The sequence below is a fragment of the Triticum urartu genome, chromosome 4 (genome assembly GCF_003073215.2).
Source record: "Triticum urartu cultivar G1812 chromosome 4, Tu2.1, whole genome shotgun sequence".
NCBI lineage: Eukaryota > Viridiplantae > Streptophyta > Magnoliopsida > Poales > Poaceae > Triticum > Triticum urartu.
In genome coordinates, this window is record NC_053025.1 from 590922132 (window position 1) to 590934191 (window position 12060).

The 12060-nt window shown below is 43.8% G+C and overlaps 1 pseudogene; it reads right to left on the minus strand.

The window, feature by feature from the left end:
* Positions 1–948: 948 nt before the first annotated feature.
* Positions 949–12060, minus strand: part of LOC125554913 — a 31671-nt pseudogene continuing 20559 nt past the window's right edge.

Here is a 12060-nt window from a genome sequence, read left to right on the forward strand (position 1 = left end):
TCGAGGAGTGTAGGGCTTTAGCCATAAGGAGGGGTGACGAAGATACTGATCTTGCTCTTCAGTGCAATGAGGGTTATTTGTATGGTGTTATTTCACCTGTATGAAATGATTTCTCAAAGATTTTGTTGAATTACTGAATCCACACTTTTAACGTGGCATTGCGATTCACTCTAGACAGTTATATTACCCACATACAATGATGGCCATGGACTCCTGCATGTGTGTTTGGACTTGGAAGATGGAACTCAATAGAATCTATCTCTTGAATCACACAATCATTCTGTAGGGGACCATTTAATTTTTTACTAGTGGTTGTTATTCAATTTTGTAATATAGATAGTAGGCGACATTGCAGAAGTCAATATGATTTATAATATGCTTGTTTTATTAGTTACATAATAATTTCAACATGCATGCCTTATGTCAGCTTCTTTCCTTATCTAGTCATTTTCATTTGTCTTGCCATTGGTCACTTCATTTTTTTTCTTGCAGTTAACTAAGTCGTGTACTTGTACTGGGTAGGTTTTGCCGCGAAAGTTACTTTTTTAGCAATCATGTGCTACAAATTTATGCAACAATGTGAGTATCCAATGGTTATCTGTTGTGTGCTAGGGTTAGGGGGTATTTATTGATTGGTGGCAACTTTTTGACAAATAATACATGGACCAAGAAGTGAGAACCACAATGACATTTTTGTTAGAGGCAGTTGTATTGTTGTAGGGACTCATATTGGCCTTCAGCCCATGGAATGAGGGAATGGATCAAGTTACTATATTTAACAATTTCTACTTTGAAATAATGCGCCGGGTGTAGTGCTTAAACCTTTTAAGTAATAATTAAACCACCCTCTATAAAAAAAATTCTACATTGATATACTGTCTGATTTAAGTCAAGAGCAGTGTTCAAGTAAAAGCTAATTGTGTACAGAATATGTTGGACATCAGCTCATCAAGCAATGTTGCTGTTAATGAAAGAGCAACACCTTCCAGTTTCTTCACTTAAAGTTCCTTGACGGCCGTTATTGTAATGCTGATCCGAGTCCAACTTCCACCGAGGAGGTCCGCCTTGTTGAAGCTGGAAATGACCCAAGAACCTGCATTTTAAGAAAACACAACAAATAAATCCTGTGTGAAATAATATTAGACCAATGTCGGCTTTTTCGATTGGTTTTGTGAGCGTGATTTTTGCAGACATGAAGAAGCTCACACATTTATAGCATCCTGCTTCTCAGGATCTGTGTAGCCATTATTGTAGTAACGATGAAGAATTCGAGGAACTCCTAGGATTGGGTTGCTGCCTTCCACTGCCCTCTTTGCTCACAGAAGATCTGTGGCATGTTAGGGCAACTCTAACCGATCCCAATAACCTGTTAGAGGAGTAAAAATCTGGTTTTACTCCTCTAACCGGGACCAAGCCGATCCGCAATACTCCATGGTGGAGGATAAATTATCATGAGCCGCCTTCGCCGCCTCTATTTTTACTCCACCGCTCGGCGGCTGAGTAAAAATACGCCATTTCTCATCTTCATCCCCGCCTCCTCTGCCTCTTCTCCTTCCCGATCCCCACCGCCGGCGACTCTCCCCGCTGTTCCCCGACGCCCCATCCTCCCAATGGCCGGATCCCATTTCCGCCACTTCTCGCTCCCGATCTGCAACGCGGATCCGTGCCACCATACCTGTGTTTTGTCTTCAAGTGGCACGCCCTCAAGCTGCCACCTCCCCGCCGATGCGACCATAGAGGAAATATCTTGGCATCCGCTAGCGAGCGTGTGGGACATGGGTGGTGAGATCACTGACCGGGAGATCCACAAGAGGAAGTCGATCGGGTCATTCCACATGGCGGAGCTCGCCGCCATGGAATATGAACGATGGCAGGTGCGGTTCCCTAACGTGAAGGCTCGGCTCAAATTCCCATGGGGGACATCACTCGCCTACCTCGTCCTGCCGCAACCGGGGGTGGTGGATGCGGCGACGTCTCAGGAGGACTCGGAGGCGTGGGAGCTCATCACGGTAGAGGCTGCCGCCGAGGAGTACATAGCGGACCTCCGCTGCTAGTACCCCGAGCTCGTGTAGGCCGAGCGGGCGGTCAATGGTGAGTTCATCGTCATCTCCGACAACGAGGAGCAAGGCGGCGATGGTGGCGGCAAGGAGGAGAAGGAGTTCGACGTTGAGGAGGGGCGGTGCACATCTTCACCGGCTCCGTGACGAAGGCACCAGCCCGAACCCAATGGGCGGTGGAATGTCGAGACAAGATTGGCTCGACCTCTACCATGGCGATGATGATGAATAGTAGTTTAGTTTAGGGTTTAAGTTTAAATTTAAGTTTAAATTTTGATTGTCAAGACAATGTGTTCGGCTAGGTTGAAGGTATGTGATAGAGGCAAAGGTGTCCCGATGTTTCGATGAGATGGTGGCTATCGTTTCTGGGGGAGTCGACCTTGACGATCCGACTACGAACGTGCGAGACGTCGCGCCTTAGCAATCGCTAAACCAACTTCCAAGGGGTTATTGACCACGCCGGAGCACGATCAACCTGACCACGAGGGTCTGTTTCCTGCAAGCAAACGAAGAACAAGCAAGAAACTGAGATTGCAATCTGGATATTGTGAATATAAGATGAAAGCTTTATTGATCAAGGTGGGGTTCTGTGACGTCTTGGTCTGGTCGTTGGACACAAATGAAGTACGAGAAGTTGCAGCTATGGCGAACTTTTAATCTAAACAAAACCCAAAGCCTAAACGATGCCCTAAGGGCTGTATATATGGAGGAGAGAGGGGGAATTTCGTGGCCCTTGGTGGAGGGGTCGGAAACCAACCCTAACTCTTGTTTCCCCACACATACGGACTCTAAAAACAGCCTATACTTAAGTACTTCGAAAATACATGGGCCTGGCCCAATAATAAGGTGACGCAACACCTAAAATAGTCTCTGGACGAAATTTATGAAGTGGCATCTTGTATATTTTGTCCCATACTTCATGCATTCATTATGGTGGCTTCAGAATCCTGGAATCATCACTTGTAACTCCGTTCTTGTTCCCCTTGCGCATGCCATCATCTCCATGCTTGAACTTGCCCCAAGGTTCATCTTTCTTGTCCAAGCTAGGCCCTTCATTTGTAAGCAAAACAAATGTATCCAATTTAGGCAGCATCATATTCTCATGAACATTAGAATCGTTACCAAGAAATGAAAGTACCTGATAATTCAATTGGTGTGCGCGAGCTCTAGTAATCGGTCCAGTGTGTATAGCAGCAGGGGCTGTGGGTGTAACAATGGTATTGATGTCCTCATCATCCTCCCCTTCTTGAAATGAAGTCGTCCTCGACGAAAGTTCATTGTCCTCACCCAAATAAGGCTTCAAATCTGCAATGTTAAAAGTGGGACTAACCCCAAAATCTGCAGGCAACTCAAGTTTATATGCATTATCATTTATTTTCTCTAACACCTTAAAAGGACCATCAGCACGTGGCATTAGCTTTGATTTGCGCAAATTAGGAAATCTATCCTTACGCAAATGTAACCAAACAAGATCTCCAGGTGCAAACACAACATGTTTTCTACCCTTATCTCCAGCAAGTTTATATTTAGCATTCATACGCTCAATGTTTTCCTTAGTTAACTCATGCATTTTTAAAATAAATTCAGCACGTTCTTTAGCATCAAAATTAACCTTCTCTGAAGATGGAAGAGGCAACAAATCAATAGGTGCACGAGGTAGGAAACCATACACAATTTCAAAAGGGCACATCTTAGTAGTAGAATGCAATGAACGATTATAAGCAAATTCAATATGAGGGAAGCATTCTTCCCACATTTTCTTGTTATTCTTCAAAACAGCCCTAAGCATAGTAGACAATGTTCTATTGACTACTTCAGTTTGTCCATCAGTTTGGGGGTGACAAGTAGTACTAAAAAGCAGCTTAGTCCCTTGCTTAGCCCATAAACATCTCCAAAAGTGGCTAAGAAATTTAGTATCACGATCTGAAACAATAGTATTTGGCACACCATGTAAGCGAATAATTTCATGAAAGAACAAATCAGCAACATTAACAGCATCATCGCTTTTATGACATGGTATAAAGTGTGCCATTTTTCAGAACCTATCCACGACAACAAATATGCTATCCCTCCCCTTCTTTGTTCGAGGTAAACCTAAAACAAAGTCCGTAGATATATCCTCCCAAGGAACACTAGGTACAGGCAAAGGCATATATAAACCATGAGGATTGAGTCGTGACTTAGCTCTTTGACATGTAGTGCAGCAAGCAACAAAACGCTCAACATCCCCTCTCATCTTTGGCCAAAAGAAATGTGTAGCAAGTATATCCTCCGTCTTCTTGACGCCAAAGTGTCCCATTAATCCTCCTCCATGCGCCTCCTGCAACAACAAAAGACGAACGGAGCTAGCTGGAATGCATAGCTTGTTAGCACGAAACACAAATCCATCGTTAAGAACGAACTTGTTCCAAGTTCTCCCTTCCTTACAATTCTGCAATACATCTTTAAATTCAGCATCATGAACATATTGATCTTTGATGGTCTCCAAACCAAATATTTTAATGTCAAGTTGTGAAAGCATAGTATAACAGCGAGACAAGGCATCAGCAATAACATTTTCTTTACCCTTCTTGTGTTTAATGACATAAGGGAAAGTCTCAATGAATTCAACCCATTTAGCATGTCTACGGTTCGATTTTGCTTGACTTTTAATGTGTTTCATGTTGGGGAACGTAGTAATTTCAAAAAAATTCCTACGCACACGCAAGATCATGGTGATGCATAGCAACGAGAGGGGAGAGTGTGATCTACGTACCCTTGTAGATCGACAACGGAAGCGTTTGGTTGATGTAGTCGTACGTCTCCACGGCCCGACCGATCAAGCACCGAAACTACGGCACCTCCGAGTTCTAGCACACGTTCAGCTCGATGACGATCCTCGGGCTCCAATCCAGCAAAGCGTTAGGGAAGAGTTCCGTCAGCACAACGGCGTGGTGACGATCTTGATGTACTACCGTCGCAGGGCTTCGCCTAAGCACCGCTACAATATGACCGAGGTGGAATATGGTGGAGGGGGGCACCTCACACGGCTAAGGAATGATCACGAAGATCAACTTGTGTCTAGGGGTGCCCCCTTGCCCCCGTATATAAAGGAGCAAGGGGAGGAGGCCGGCCGGCCCTATAGGCGCGCCAGGAGGAGTCCTCCTCCTAGTAGGAGTAGGACTCCTACTAGGAGGGGGAAAGAAGTGGGGAGGGAGAGGGAAAGGGGGGCGCCGCCCCCCCTCTCCTAGTCCAATTCGGACCAGGGGGGAGGAGGCGTGCGGCCCACCTCTGGCAGCCCCTCTCTCTCTCCACTAAGGCCCATATGGCCCATTACTTCTCCCGGGGGGGTTCCGGTAACCCTCCGGCTCTCCGGTTTTCTCCGAAATCACCCGGAACACTTCCGGTGTCCGAATATAGCCGTCCAATATATCAATCTTTATGTCTCGACCATTTCGAGACTCCTCGTCATGTCTGTGATCACATCCGGGACTCCGAACTAACTTCGGTACATCAAAACTCATAAACTCATAATATAACTGTCATCGAAACCCTAAGCGTGCGGATCCTATGGGTTCGAGAACAATGTAGACATGACCGAGACACGTCTCCGGTCAATAACCAATAGCGGAACCTGGATGCTCATATTGGCTCCTACATATTCTACGAAGATCTTTATCGGTCAGACCGCATAACAACATACATTGTTCCCTTTGTCATCGGTATGTTACTTGCCCGAGATTCGATCATCGGTATCTCAATACCTAGTTCAATCTCGTTACCGGCAAGTCTCTTTACTCGTTTCGTAATACATCATCTCGCAACTAACTCATTAGTTGCAATGCTTGCAAGGCTTATGTGATGTGCATTACCGAGAGGGCCCAGAGATACCTCTCCGACAATCGGAGTGACAAATGCTAATCTCAAAATACGCCAACCCAACATGTACCTTTGGAGACACCTGTAGAGCACCTTTATAATCACCCATTTACGTTGTGACGTTTGGTAGCACACAAAGTGTTCCTCGGCAAACGGGAGTTGCATAATCTCATAGTCATAGGAACATGTATAAGTCATGAAGAAAGCAATAGCAACATACTAAACAATCGGGTGCTAAGCTAATGGAATGGGTCATGTCAATCAGATCATTCACCTAATGATGTGATCTCGTTAATCAAATAACAACTCCTTGTTCATGGTTAGGAAACATAACCATCTTTGATTAATGAGCTAGTCAAGTAGAGGCATACTAGTGACACTCTGTTTGTCTATGTATTCACACATGTATTATGTTTCCGGTTAATACAGTTCTAGCATGAATAATAAACATTTATCATGATATAAGGAAATAAATAATAACTTTATTATTGCCTCTAGGGCATATTTCCTTCGGTCTCCCACTTGCACTAGGGTCAATAATCTAGATTACACAGTAATGATTCTAACACCCATGGAGCCTTGGTGCTGATCATGCTTTGCTCGTGGAAGAGGCTTAGTCAACGGGTCTGCAACATTCAGATCCGTATGTATCTTGCAAATCTCTATGTCTCCCACCTGGACTAGATCCCTGATGGAATTGAAGCGTCTCTTGATGTGCTTGGTTCTCTTGTGAAATCTGGATTCCTTTGCCAAGGCAATTGCACCAATATTGTCACAAAAGATTTTCATTGGACCCGATGCACTAGGTATGACACCTAGATCGGATATGAACTCCTTCATCCAGACTCCTTCATTTGTTGCTTCCGAAGCAGCTATGTACTCCGCTTCACATGTAGATCCCGCTATAACGCTTTGTTTAGAACTGCACCAACTGACAGCTCCACCGTTTAATGTAAACACGTATCCGGTTTGTGATTTAGAATCATCCGGATCAGTGTCAAAGCTTGCATCAACGTAACCTTTTACGATGAGCTCTTTGTCACCTCCATATATGAGAAACATATCCTTAGTCCTTTTCAGGTATTTCAGGATGTTCTTGACCGCTGTCCAGTGATCCACTCCTGGATTACTTTGGTACCTCCCTGCTAGACTTATAGCAAGGCACACATCAGGTCTGGTACACAGCATTGCATACATGATAGAGCCTATGGCTGAAGCATAGGGAACATCTTTCATATTCTCTCTATCTTTTGCAGTGGTCAGGCATTGAGTCTTACTCAACTTCACACCTTGTAACAGAGGCAAGAACCCTTTCTTTGCTTGATCCATTTTGAACTTCTTCAAAACTTTGTCAAGGTATGTGGTTTGTGAAAGTCCAATTAAGCGTCTTGATCTATCTCTATAGATCTTAATGCCTAATATGTAAGCAGCTTCACCGAGGTCTTTCATTGAAAAACTCTTATTCAAGTATCCCTTTATGCTATCCAGAAATTCTATATCATTTCCAATTAGTAATATGTCATCCACATATAATATCAGAAATGCTACAGAGCTCCCACTCACTTTCTTGTAAATACAGGCTTCTCCAAAAGTCTGTATAAAACCAAATGCTTTGATCACACTATCAAAGCGTTTATTCCAACTCCGAGAGGCTTACACCAGTCCATAAATGGATCGCTGGAGCTTGCACACTTTGTTAGCTCCCTTTGAATCGACAAAACCTTCTGGTTGCATCATATACAACTCTTCTTCCAGAAATCCATTCAGGAATGCAGTTTTGACATCCATCTGCCAAATTTCATAATCATAAAATGCGGCAATTGCTAACATGATTCGGACAGACTTAAGCATCGCTACGGGTGAGAAGGTCTCATCGTAGTCAATCCCTTGAACTTGCCGAAAACCTTTTGCGACAAGTTGAGCTTTGTAGACAGTAATATTACCGTCAGCGCCAGTCTTCTTCTTGAAGATCCATTTATTCTCAATTGCTTGCCGATCATCGGGCAAGTCAACCAAAGTCCATACTTTGTTCTCCTACATGGATCCCATCTCAGATTTCATGGCTTCAAGCCATTTTGCGGAATCTGGGATCACCATCGCTTCTTCATAGTTCGTAGGTCCATCATGATCTAGTAGCATGACTTCCAGAACAGGATTACCGTACCACTCTGGCGCGGATCTCACTCTGGTTGATCTACGAGGTTCAGTAGTATCTTGTTCTGAAGTTTCATGATCATCATCATTAGCTTCCTCACTAATTGGTGTAGGTGTCACAAAAACCGGTTTCTGTAATGTACTACTTTCCAATAAGGGAGCAGGTACAGTTACCTCATCAAGTTCTACTTTCCTCCCACTCACTTCTTTCGAGAGAAACTCCTTCTCTAGAAAGTTTCCGAATTTAGCAACAAAAGTCTTGCCTTCGGATCTGTGATAGAAGGTGTATCCAATAGTTTCCTTTGGATATCCTATGAAGACACATTTCTCCGATTTGGGTTCGAGCTTATCAGGTTGAAGCTTTTTCACATAAGCATCGCAGCCCCAAACTTTCAGAAACGACAACTTTGGTTTTTTGCCAAACCATAGTTCATAAGGCGTCGTCTAAACGGATTTTGATGGTGCCCTATTTAACGTGAATGCGGCCGTCTCTAGAGCGTGTCCCCAAAACGATAGCGGTAAATCAGTAAGAGACATCATAGATCGCACCATATCTAGTAAAGTACGATTACAATGTTTGGACACACCATTACACTGTGGTGTTCCGGGTGGCGTGAGTTGCGAAACTATTCCACAATTTTTCAAATGTACACCAAACTCGTAACTCAAATATTCTCCTCCACGATCAGATCGTAGAAACTTTATTTTCTTGTTACGATGATTTTCAACTTCACTCTGAAATTCTTTGAACTTTTCAAATGTTTCAGACTTATGTTTCGTTAAGTAGATATACCCATATCTGCTTAAGTCATCTGTGAAGGTGAGAAAATAACGATATCCGCCATGAGCCTCAATATTCATCGGACCACATACATCTGTATGTATGATTTCCAATAAATCTGTTGCTCTCTCCATAGTACCGGAGAATGGTGTTTTAGTCATCTTGCCCATGAGGCGCGGTTCGCAAGTACCAAGTGATTCATAATCAAGTGGTTCCAGAAGTCCATCAATATGGAGTTTCTTCATGCGCTTTACACCGATATGACCTAAACGGCAGTGCCACAAATAAGTTGCACTATCATTATCAACTCTGCATCTTTTGGCTTCAACACTATGAATATGTGTGTCACTACTATCGAGATTCAATAAAAATAGACCACTCTTTAAGGGTGCATGACCATAAAAGATATTACTCATATAAATAGAACAGCCATTATTCTCAGATTTAAATGAATAACCGTCTCGCATCAAACAAGATCCAGATATAATGTTCATGCTTAACGCTGGCACCAAATAACAATTATTTAGGTCTAATATTAATCCCGAAGGTAGATGTAGAGGTAGCGTGCCGACTGCGATCACATCGACTTTGGAACCGTTTCCCACGCGCATTGTCACCTCGTCCTTAGCCAATCTTCGCTTAATCCGTAGTCCCTGTTTCGAGTTGCAAATATTAGCAACAAAACCAGTATCAAATACCCAGGTGCTACTGCGAGCATTAGTAAGGTACACATCAATAACATGTATATCACATATACCTTTGTTCACCTTGCCATCCTTCTTATCCGCCAAATACTTGGGGCAGTTCCGCTTCCAGTGACCAGTCTGCTTGCAGTAGAAGCACTCAGTTTCAGGCTTAGGTCTAGGTTTGGGTTTCTTCTCTTGAGTAGCAACTTGCTTGCCGTTCTTTTTGAAGTTCCCCTTCTTCTTCCCTTTGCCCTTTTTCTTGAAACTAGTGGTCTTGTTGACCATCGACACTTGATGCTCCTTCTTGATTTCTACCTCCGCAGCTTTTAGCATTGCGAAGAGCTCGGGAATAGTCTTATTCATCCCTTGCATATTATAGTTCATCATGAAGCTCTTGTAGCTTGGTGGTAGTGATTGGAGAATTCTGTCAATGACGTAATCATATGGAAGATTAACTCCCAATTGAATCAAGTGATTATTATACCCAGACATTTTGAGTATATGCTCACTGACAGAAATGTTCTCCTCCATCTTGCAGCTATAGAACTTATTGGAGACTTCATATCTCTCAATCCGGGCATTTGCTTGAAATATTAACTTCAACTCCTGGAACATCTCATATGCTCCATGACGTTCAAAACGTCATTGAAGTCCCGATTCTAAGCCGTAAAGCATGGCACACTGAACTATCGAGTAGTCATCAGCTTTGCTCTGCCAGACGTTCATAACATCTCGTGTTGCTCCAGCAGTAGGCCTGGCACCCAGCGGTGCTTCCAGGACGTAATTCTTCTATGCAGCAATGAGGATAATCCTCAAGTTACGGACCCAGTCCATGTAATTGCTACCATCATCTTTCAACTTTGCTTTCTCAAGGAACGCATTAAAATTCAATGGAACAACAGCACGAGCCATCTATCTACAATCAAGCATAAACAAGCAAGATACTATCAGGTACTAAGTTTCATGATAAATTTAGGTTCAATTAATTTACTTAAAGAACTCCCACTTAGATAGACATCCCTCTAATCCTCTAAGTGATTACGTGATCCAAATCAACTAAACCATGTCCGATCATCACGTGAGATGGAGTAGTTTCATTGGTGAACATCATTATGTTGATCATATCTACTATATGATTCACGCTCGACCTTTCGGTCTCCGTGTTCCGAGGCCATATCTGTATATGCTTGGCTCGTCAAGTATAACCTGAGTATTCCGCGTGTGCAACTGTTTTGCACCCGTTGTATTTGAACGTAGAGCCTATCACACCCGATCATCACGTGGTGTCTCAGCACGAAGAACTTTTGCAACGGTGCATACTCAGGGAGAACACTTCTTGATAATTAGTGAGAGATCATCTTATAATGCTACCGTCAATCAAAGCAAGATAAGATGCATAAAATATAAACATCACATTCAATCAATATAAGTGATATGATATGGCCATCATCATCTTGTGCTTGTGATCTCCATCGAAGCACCGTCGTGATCACCATCGTCACCGGCGCGACACCTTGATCTCCATCGTAGCGTCGTTGTCGTCACGCCAATATTATGCTTCCACGACTATCGCTACCGCTTAGTGATAAAGTAAAGCATTACAGCGCGATTGCATTGCATACAATAAAGCGACAACCATATGGCTCCTGCCAGTTGCCGATAACTCGGTTACAAAACATGATCATCTCATACAATAAAATTTAGCATCATGTCTTGACCATATCACATCACAACATGCCCTACAAAAACAAGTTAGACGTCCTCTACTTTGTTGTTGCAAGTTTTACGTGGCTGCTACGGGCTTAAGCAAGAACCAATCTTACCTACGCATCAAAACCACAACGATAGTTTGTCAAGTTGGTGCTGTTTTAACCTTCGCAAGGACCGGGCATAGCCACACTCGGTTCAACTAAAGTTGGAGAAACTATCACCGCAAGCCACCTATGTGCAAAGCACGTCGGGACAACCGGTCTCGCGTAAGCGTACGCGTAATGTCGGTCCGGGCCGCTTCGTCCAACAATACCGCCGAACCAAAGTATGACATGCTGGTAAGCAGTACGACTTATATCGCCCACAACTCACTTGTGTTCTACTCGTGCATATAACATCAACATATAAAACCTAGGCTCTGATACCACTGTTGGGGAACGTAGTAATTTCAAAAAATTTCTTACGCACACGCAAGATCATGGTGATGCATAGCAACGAGAGGGGAGAGTGTGATCTACGTACCCTTGTAGATCGACAACGGAAGCATTTGGTTGATGTGGTCGTACGGCTCCACGGCCCGACCGATCAAGCACCGAAACTACGGCACCTCCGAGTTCTAGCACACGTACAGCTCGATGACGATCCCCGGGCTCCGATCCAGCAAAGCGTCGGGGAAGAGTTTTGTCAGCACAACGGCGTGGTGACGATCTTGATGTACTACCGTCGCAGGGCTTCGCCTAAGCACCGCTACAATATGACCGAGGTGGAATATGGTGGAGGGGGGCACCGCACACGGCTAAGGAACGATCACGAA